An 8,698-nucleotide genomic window follows, 5' to 3' on the forward strand; every position below is an offset into this window, starting at 1 on the left:
TTGAAAGCATTTATTTGCAGCCTTGTTGCAGCATGTGAGTGGGCTAGTCCGGCAGTCCACTACTTATTTCTGCCCCCCCCCCCCCCCCTTTCCCATTGCCACCAGCTAGTGCTGACGTTTAGGGTCATCGCCGAGCACAATAACCTCCCACGGCTCTTCCCAGGGGATGAGTCAGCCATGGGATTAAATTTTCGTGCCGCACCATGTGGTAGAGGCTTGCTACCTCTCCACAGTACATGTACTGCGGAGAATAACGTGTACGGTACCACTGGTGTCGCCTAACTGGCATCTGGTATTCGTTGTAATCTAACGGCGTTGGGAACCCTTCCCCTCTCTCTTCTGTGTGGCTTGACATTGTCGGTGTACACTACTGAAGCTATTAGGTCACATCACCGTCTATTGCCATGAAAGGGAGATGCCCTGTATAGAAGTGCTCATACATGCCTGTGAGCGGCTTCGTTTACTCCTGGTAGTTCCATGTGACCGAGGAACTAAATCACTGAGGCTTGGCTGGGTGGATGCTTAGTCAGCAATGATATAATCCCAACCTGTGAGTGATTCCGTGGTTTAAGTTACGACAGGCGTTCTCTGCGTCAGTGATGCTATGAAAATATTTTTCCTGCTTTCACGCGTTTGTCCCATTCTTGAAACGTGGCGAAATACCTGGCTTTCTAATATTTAATATCTGAATGAACAATTGACAAAAAAGTTCCAAAATAGTCGCTAATGAAGGGCGAAAATCAGCCGAATTTAGAAGAAGATTTATTTCGACTATACAGAAGTAATATATTATCACTGATGAACCCACGGCTCAAGCCGATGGGAACCAGGCAGCACGAGCGGCACCTCCAACCACTGACCAACGCGGACGTGGGGGAGGTGAGGGAGAGGCACTAAGACAGCAACTAAAGGCACTGCGTATCTTGAGACTCTTCGTCACTGAATTCCGGGCCGTTCTCGTTCCGCTCGGGCTGCAGGAAAGGCTGAGACCGGCAAAAGTTGGCGACGTAGACTCATCCAGCTCCATCTGCCACGGCTCTACTCGCAGGCTGCTTGGGAGGGATATAATCCTCGCTATGAAGCTGCCATGTGAGTGTCACAGAAAAACAGGTCATGTTTTGGTGGAGGTCAGCACCAGAGAGAGGATGACGAGTACCCGCACGGACAGCAGCAGGTAGCCCCACTCCCTAGCTTGAGGGAATGCAAGCCGCGGCTCTTCCACAGGCTGAAGGCCGCTGCCACCAGGTAGATGACCTGCGAAGCACAACACGCGATCGTATAATTTCCGGCACAGAGTAACGTTCAGACATATGCACGGCAGAGACTCGGGTGCTTCATGCGTTCATGATGCGGACATGAACGTGTAGTGGAGCGTTCCAGTCGGTAGTCCGGAGCAGCTCTAAAAATCCGCGTAGAAGTAAGATACTAACCTTACGATTCAATCAAAACTTCGACCGTGGAAAGGCGCTTCTTGTTTTCTGGAGTAATAAAACTTAGTTGGGATCACCGGTTGGAATACACTATAGCCTAGATTAGTTTGAGAGTATGCTACGCCTTCGTGGGAGGCCGAGCAGCGTCATGAGCGCTGGAATCGATGCCGCGGCATCTAGGCATCTAACATTAAGAGGGGGGGGGGGGGGGGGGGGCATAGACCTCTTTTGAGGTCGCTATATGCAATAAAGTGCACCTTTACTACCCCTGGTTCTGCCATCTCAGTGCAGATAATCGCCGCCCAATAAAAGGTAAACGTTTTGCTGAAAGCAAAGACTATTTAAGTACTAAGATTTGCCGAGCGAGCACACAGTTACCTACATTTCTTCAGTGTGCTGTGCGATGTCGTTGCGACTGTAGGAAGAAGGAAAAGGAAGCCCACGGGCCTACTACTGTCTCTATAGCTGAGCCACATCCGCTACCTCGAGCGGACAGAGGAGAAATGAAAGAGATAGAAAGAAAAAAAACGAGAGAAAAAGACGTGCGTCGCAGCAGCAGTCGTCCGCTATCGAAACGGCGGTGGATGCAATGACGGCTTACAAAAGAATTCTAGGAGCACTTGGGATCACTGCACTACGATGAGGCGAAAGCCTCCATCCAACACCACCTAGACTTATTAGTAGTCTAGGTGGTGTTGCTCCATCGCGCGGTGGTCCGAAGCCCTCAACTACGGCACCTCTTTCTCTCTGTTTTCACTCCCACCTTCGCGATGACGCGGTAGTGTAAGCTACCATGCTAACATATGACATATAAAGTCCCGCTGTAACCGAGCCATGTGAACATAAAGCCCCCAATACGAATCCGGAAGGAGCAATTTACTTTATTTAATTTTAGTGAAACAACACGATTTAATCGCGCAATTAAGACAACTTTAAGAAAAAGGATGACGCATGGGAATGGAAGCATATATTTTGGCAGGGGCTCGCTGGGGTGTGACTCTGACGTAACAAAATATGCGCCCGTACGCGTATTTGGGTTTGCTCGGTACGGTGGCTCCGCAAGGGACAAAACGACAGAAGAGACGAAGAAAGCGGGCTGTTCCGACTAGCATCTACCGCCCCCAGGAGCCGAGCAGCCTAGCGATTAGCGGCGCATGCTTTTTCAATGGGCGTCATGTTGGACGCGGCACTAGCTTGAGAAAGCCTATACTACTGCTACTACTGTTACTACTACAACTACTACTACTACTACTACTACCACCACTACTACTATTATTATTATTATTATTATTATTATTATTAGTAGTAGTAGTAGTAGTAGTAGTAGTAGTAGTAGTAGTAGAGGAAGACTCGTTTCACTAAGTTGGCACTGAATTGTTTGTAGGTAACGGCCAAATTAACTGGCTAAACATTATCTTCCTAGTTTTAATTAATAACAATAATAATGATTGGTTCACAGGAAGGGAAAGGCGCAGTATCTGTCACACTTGTGTCTGTGGACACCAAGGGATGAAAGTGTCCACAGACACAAGTGTGACAGATACTGCGCCTTTCCCTTCCTGTGAACCAATCACTATTATTATTATTAATTAAAGCTGTGAAGATAATATTTAGCCAGTTAATTCGGCCGTTAACTAGACAATTCAGTGCCAACTTCATGAAACGAGTCTTTCTCTATACTACTACTACTACTAATGATAATAATAATAATAATTAGCAGAGAAATATTACTGCGTATTATTATTATTATTATTATTTAGTAGTAGTAGTAGTAGTAGTAGTAGTAGTTGTAGTAGTAGTAGTAGTAGTAGTAGTAGTAGCAATAGTAGTAGTAGTAGCAGTAGTATAGGCTCTCTCAAGCTAGTGCCGCGTCCAACGCGACGCTCATTGAAAAAACATGTGCTGCTAATCGCTAGGCTTCTCGGCTCCTGGGGGCAGTAGATGCTAGTCGGAACAGCCCGTTTTCTTCGTCTCTTCTATTGCTTTGTCCCTTGCAGAGCCACCGTACCAAGCAAACCCAAATACGCCGCCCGTACATGTATGTTTCATGTTTGGCGGGCATAACAATTTTCTAATCTCCTCGTGCTTCCCGTAGGCCGCGTTTAGGGTCGGCGGCCGCTTTTCGATGCAGGCGAAAAGCTAGGCGTCCGTGTGCTGTGCGATGTCAGTGCACGTTAAAGAATACCATGTGGTCGAAATTTCCGGAGTCCACTATGGCGTCTCTCATACGCTGAGTAGCTTTGGGACGTTAAACCCCACAAACCAAACCAAACCAGCTTCCTGTGGTGTCTAGGCGTTATGTGATTTGAACGTCCAGACTTGCGCGCCCTAGCGAAAGTTTAAGGGCACTCAGTTACCCTATGGTAGTAAAAAGCAACGAACTGCGGTGCAATCGTATTATCACGGCTGCAGTATACTCGATAACCTTCTATTCACAATGTTTGACGTTAATGATTTCTGGACGTAGATAAATTAGTGAAAGCACGTACACCATAGTCAATCACTAGCACTAGAGGACTTTAGGTTTGGTTTGGTTCGTGGGGTTTAACGTCCCAAAGCGGCTCAGGCTATCAGAGACACCGTAGTGGAGGACTCCGAAAATTTCAACCACCTGGGGTTCTTTAACGTGCACTGACATCGCACAGCACACGGGCGCCTTGCTTTTCGCCGCCATCGAAAAGCGGCCGCCGAGGCCGGGACTCGATCCCGCGTCCTTGGGAACCATAGAGTTTCTTACTCTTACCTAGAGGGAAAGCTGTGCTGCCGTCTATGGGAGTTAACATGGAGTTTCCAGACGGCCAGTTCAGCCACCATGGGCGCTCAAAGCAATGGGCCGGTGAGCTACCGAGTGCAGAACTACAACTTTTGGCCAAAACTAATGCAAAGATAAACGTTGTCCTACCGTAAATAATGTCCTAAGATTGAATATTGTGACTATAAATTGCAAAAAGAGAGAGAAACAGAATGCCAGTGTGAGATTTATCCAATATAAGCGATGGCCCTTTCTCCTATTGGCTTAGTTTTGAGCAGCACAAATACCAATATTTCGCACTTAATAGGCAAACTTTGAAATAAAAAATGTATTGAAAATATTTATCGTTGTGCCATCACTTAAGGAAGTTTTTAGTGGCATTTCGGGAAACAGAAACCATTTATTGGCGACGTCTGCTTTTGCGCCTTCGCTACTATGGCTTTCGCGGTCTATGTACGCACCTTCAGATGATGATGATAACGAAAAAAAAAAACATTGCAGTAACGCCACTCCACGTACTCGAGAAAAACCGACTGTCCCGCAACAAGTAGCACACCGGCCCATGATTCTTAGCGCGCCCATGGTGGCTGAAGTGCAGCGCCCTCAGCTTTCCCTCTAGTTAGTGTAAGGAACTCTATGTTGGGAACAGCAGTCAGGCGCCGTAACCACTATCGCCAAACAAGTTCTTTTAAGACCATAGAGGCTTGTAGTACGTTTCGAACGCCACTTTTGGCTCAATAAAATGATTGGAACGCCACTTACAACGCGTCAAGGAAACTCGAAACGCCAGCCTGCAATGCGCCAAATAATATCTGACCGCCAGCTGCAACTTGCCAAAAACGCTCCAGACGCTGGCGGACATGGCGTAATAACTGTTGTATTAAGACAGCGTCGTGATCATGATCTCCGCTTGAGATGACGTTATCAGTTCAATCTGGTCATTGCGGAGTCATGATTTGCATGACGAGTGATAACTTGTCACATGACTCATGCGAATTACTTTATTACACGGGTTCCATACACGGCAAACACCATCCATTCAAAAACGGCAAATTAGTTACAATGAGTCGCAACATGCGTGTTTGTCATGTCCATGCATCACGCTTAATCTTTTACTTCACCATGCAACGTGTACGCAGGCTTACTGCGATACACGACACAACAGCTTCGAACACACAAGTCATGGGCAATTAATCATGCTTAGTCACGACATGACAGTGTTCAAGAACCATGTATCATGTTCTATGCATCATATTAGAACATAATGTAACCAAACATATCGCTACAAAGAATACATAACACAACAAGCACCAAACGAGTGCAACACGGAAACGCCGACGGCGACGCTGGGAAAACGACACAACGGAATTACTTCCCCTGAGCACAGTTGGACCGCTACGCATTTAGTGAATTTTTCGGACTAACCTAAGCGTGACTATTAAGAGGGATGGGCTATTTATTGCGTTGGGTAGAAAAAGGCAAAAAAGGCATCCAAAATAGCGCTGAAATGGCAGGCAGGTGCATCCAGCTCTAAAACGTGTCAGTGATTAAAGAATAAATTTTAAAAAGCTTCTTTCCTGCTTTACTCGCGTTTTTTTTTTTTTTTTCTGCGTTGACCAAGGAGTGAAGTGTAGACCACATTTATCACTCTGACGAGCACGACTTAGGCCGAATGCATAGCATCTTTCTGGTGCCTTACGCGAAATGTGAGTTATCGCTGCAACCTTCACGAGTGATGAAGACACTAGACTAGAAAGCAGCATTAAAGGATAAAGAAAACTTCACTGTCTGAGAGGCCTTGCTGGCAGCGCTACGTGGTCCATATCTCCAGAACCGGAGCTGTGTTTCATCGCTAGAATACCATGCATCTTCGTTCCAGCTCAAGGCTTAACATTTGCCTCCGTGGTGCACGAATGAGGTGAAACGGGCATTTGAAGCTTACGTGTGCAGACATTTCTTTGAATCTGGAGCCGAACCATCCCTTGACGGTGATGCCTTCGTTGGACTCGGTGATAGCGGCCTCGATTTCGGTGCATCGGGAGAGAAGCATCGAAGACCGCATCTGCGGAGCCGGGACTTCAACTATGTGCGGTGGCAGTGGGCTTTTATCAAAGAAACCACCGCAAGATGATGATGATGATGACTTCCGTCAAAATGGTACATACCCACGGCGGGCGATTGGCTCAGGTACATTGTAGATTCTAAATATATATGGTCAAAGACATGGTGTATTCAGATAAATATGGGCGTTTAACTAGAATTTGGAAAAAATGAAAAGGAAAAGAAAAAGCTTTAAAGTCTCCCCTAGTATATAATAAATCGGCCTGATGAAATTATGTAATCATGAATAGAATCGCACACTGGTTTTAAGGCATAGCTCGTGACGCTTGCCGGCAGATCCGCTCCTGACACGTGCTGCGCTCTTCTTTTTCACTTCAGCACTGGCGTTACCAGTGAATGAAAAAAAAAAAAAACAGACATCTACAAGGGTTTAACGCTGCTGAACCGAATGCCAAGCAATGGCTCTGTTAATATGACACAAAGCTGGTTTCGCAGTTTTGTTGCATCCCATGCAATCACGATTACTAACAAAGCATTGAGATCGCTGTTGCTAGGTTTATTAAATTCATAAACCAGAAATGAAAAGCGCGACAGCTTTTCGGTGAAGGCGAAAAGCAAGGTGCCCGTGTGCTGTGCGATGTCAGCGCATGTTAAAGAACCTCAGGTGGTCGGAATTTCCGGAGTCCTCCATTACGGCGTCTCTCATAGCCTGAATCGTTTTGGGACGTTAAACCCCACAAATCAAATCAAATCACATTTGTTGTTCTTGTTGTTGTGGCTGTAGAAAGAAGGAAAAGAAAATGCATGGGCCTGCTACTGGCTCTATAGCTGAGCCACCCCCGCTGCCTCGCGCGGACAGAAAAAACTGATTGATTTATAGGAAGGAAAAGGCGCGGTAACTGTCGCACACTCGTTTTCTGTGGAATCGTCAACCGCGCCGTGAGGGAGGGAGGGAAGGGGGGAGTGAAAGTGGAAGGAGAGAAAGAGGAGCCGTAGTCGAAGGCTACGGAGTAATTTCGACCACCTGGGGATATCTAACGTGCGCTGACATCGCACATCACACGGACGCCTCTTCGTTTCGTCTCCACCGAAACGCAGCCGCCGAGGTCGAGTTCGAACCCGGGTACCCCGGCACAGTAGTCGGGCGTCTTATCACTGCACCACCCCTGTGGGGCCCTAGACTTAGTGAATAGCGCATATTCTCCTTCTCTAGCGTGACGGTGATAGTAGCGATGATGATCGGCTACCAAAACGAAGAGGCGTCCGTGTGCTGTACGATGTAAGCGCACGTTAAAGATCCCCAGGTGGTCAAAATTACTCCGTAGCCCTCCACTACAGCTCCTCTTTCTCTCTCTCTACTTTCACTCCCACCTTCCTCCCGAAGTGGCGTCCGTGTGCTGTGCGATGTCAGCGCACGTTAAAGATCCCCAGGTGGTCGAAATTACTCCGTAGCCCTCCACTACGGCTCCCCTTTCTCTCTTTCCACTTTCACTCCCACCTTCCTCCCTTCCCTTACGGCGCGGTTCATGTGTCCACAGAGCAAGTGTGACAGATACTGCGCCTTTCCCATCCTGTGAACCAACCAACCTTCCCTTACGGCGCGGTTGAGGTGTCCACAGAAAACAATTGAGACAGTTACTGCGCCTTTCCCTTCCTATAAATCAATCAATCAATGATTGGCTAGTCAGAGGCGCATTTTGGGCGAGCGTGTACTCAGCATTGGGCAAGGTTGGATTGGACTCGGTTAGACTGGTCTGTATTAGGCAGTTTTGGATTGAATTGGACAGGTTTGGTCGGATTGTATTTCATGGGAATGATCTTTTGGTTGGTTGGTGTTGTTTGTGGGGTTTAACTTAGGCTTTGAGAGACGCCGTAGTGGAGGACTCCAGAAATTTCTGGATTGGAAAACATTTATTGTCAGCAATGAGCGATTTGTGGGCACTACACTTGAATGGCCTCAAGTCCGTTTCTCTCAGCGACCGTATGAGCCCACTCAGTAGCCCGAACTTGTGTAATCGGGTCTGAAGGGACTGTTAGTAGGTCCGCCGTTGGTGGCATTTTTTTGCAGCTCCATAATATATGATCGTACCCGGCTATTTCGCCGCAGTGTTTACAATTTGGATTGTATTGTGCTGGGTGCATGTGTGATAATTTAGATGGGCTGAAGAAAGCACGCGTCTGGAGCCGACGCCAGGTTACTTCCTGCCTTTTGTCAAGTTTGTTGTCTGGTGGAGGATACATCCACCTTTCTAGTTTAAAGTGATTAGTGTAGTCATGAAATAAGTTAAGTGCATCTCTCGAGAAAAATAGGGGAATCAACCTGGCTCACTGCTATGCTGACATAACCTCGAGCTATACTGTGAGCTAACTCGTTTCCTTTGTTCCCCGAGTGTGCCGACGCCCATATTAATTCCCGCTCTTTTTGGTTCCAGTCTTTATATTGTTACGGTACGCA

At 47.1% G+C, this 8,698-nt stretch overlaps 1 long non-coding RNA gene across 1 annotated transcript; it reads right to left on the reverse strand.

Moving 5' to 3' along the window:
* Positions 1-1,018: 1,018 nt before the first annotated feature.
* LOC146196761 (uncharacterized) lies at positions 1,019-6,265 on the reverse strand. The gene is made up of 2 exons (XR_014705647.1): positions 6,125-6,265; positions 1,019-1,254 (listed from the first exon to the last, which is right to left on the reverse strand). It is a non-coding gene; the product is annotated as an uncharacterized LOC146196761 (long non-coding RNA).
* Between the last annotated feature and the right edge of the window lie 2,433 nt (positions 6,266-8,698).

The sequence above is a fragment of the Amblyomma maculatum genome, chromosome 3, assembly GCF_055883805.1.
Source record: "Amblyomma maculatum isolate TAMU_Amacu chromosome 3, ASM5588380v1, whole genome shotgun sequence".
Taxonomy (NCBI): domain Eukaryota; kingdom Metazoa; phylum Arthropoda; class Arachnida; order Ixodida; family Ixodidae; genus Amblyomma; species Amblyomma maculatum.